This window comes from Mauremys mutica, unplaced genomic scaffold, assembly GCF_020497125.1.
Source record: "Mauremys mutica isolate MM-2020 ecotype Southern unplaced genomic scaffold, ASM2049712v1 000516F_np12_subseq_1:120448_obj, whole genome shotgun sequence".
NCBI classification, from domain to species: domain Eukaryota; kingdom Metazoa; phylum Chordata; order Testudines; family Geoemydidae; genus Mauremys; species Mauremys mutica.
The window spans coordinates 98,697-99,892 of NW_025422988.1; the positions used below are offsets into that span (position 1 = coordinate 98,697).

Genomic DNA, 1,196 nt, shown 5'->3' on the forward strand with positions numbered 1-1,196 from the left:
AAGTGGCGTCCCAGGCAAGATGTGTCTTCAGTGCCCCCCACCCCCGCTCCATATGTTAAACCATTGAATACCTTATTTTTATTGCATTTGTAGCTCATTTCATGATTTCGATGCACAATCTGGATGCATGATTTTCTCTATCATATAAGACAATAAATGTTCATGCTAGGATGTGTAAAAGGGTATTTATTCATGACATATATAAGCAAATTAAAAAATCATTTCTTTTAAGCATATAGAAACTTTTAATTTTGACAGTAACTGAAATGTACTAACATCTAGCAATGGAGCACTCACCAGCACAGGGTGGGCCGGTATTAAATAGTGTTACAGTCGGAGACAGACAGCGTTACGATGTTAACCCCAGGCCCTTTGTTCAAAGGTCGCTTCTCTTGCCTTTCCTCCATGAACTGAAGCGCAGCACTTGAGAAATCCAGAGACTAGTTGATGACATTTCCAAGTGCTAAAACAGCAAGCGATGTCCATCTTGCATTGGCCATTGTTGACTGGAGAGATGGTTTATGGAGAATAAACTCCAAGGTGAGAAGCAGCAGCCCAAAAAGGGCCCCTGCAGGTGCTGAAGTAGCTCAGTTGGGAGAGCGTTAGACTGAAGATCTAAAGGTCCCTGGTTCAATCCCAGGCTTCAGCAGGCTGTTTCATCCCTCTTCCTGTGGCAGTGGGCTCTTACCTGGAAGCCCAGCACTGCCTCTACTCAATGCAAGTCCCTCATTTCAGGCTTTGCTGCAGGAAAAGGCAGCATTGGCTTCTGTGCCCACTAAACCTTTCTTGCTCCCCAGCAAGGGGAAGAAAAAGAAGCTCCCCTTCAAGCTAGAGTCACAAAGGTGATGTAAGGACGACTTCCTGATCCCTGGCTCCAGTCCTCTGTTCTTCCAGCTGACCCATCAGAGAGCTGCTGCCAGTTTCTCCAGGTTCGCCCATCAGGGTGAGCACCACCAAAGTGCAGGGAATTTGAGGGCAGGGCAGGGCACTGTAATGGACTTTCTGTAGTGTAGTGGTTCTCACATTTGCCTAACCTGCATCAAGCCGGCTAGGCAGAACTGACACCAACTTGTCTGGGATGTTCGCCAGAAGCAGAGCACGAGTGTGAAATACAGGCAGCATAGAACCAATATTCATAACGTCAACTACAAAAATGATACACATCTAGAGATAGCATCATTATAATCAGCCAATCA

The 1,196-nt window shown here is 46.0% G+C and overlaps 1 non-coding gene across 1 annotated transcript; it reads left to right on the forward strand.

Annotated features, from left to right (window-relative positions):
- The first annotated feature begins 576 nt into the window (after positions 1-576).
- On the forward strand, positions 577-649 carry TRNAF-GAA. The gene has a single exon. It is a non-coding gene; the product is annotated as a tRNA-Phe (tRNA).
- Positions 650-1,196: the final 547 nt, after the last annotated feature.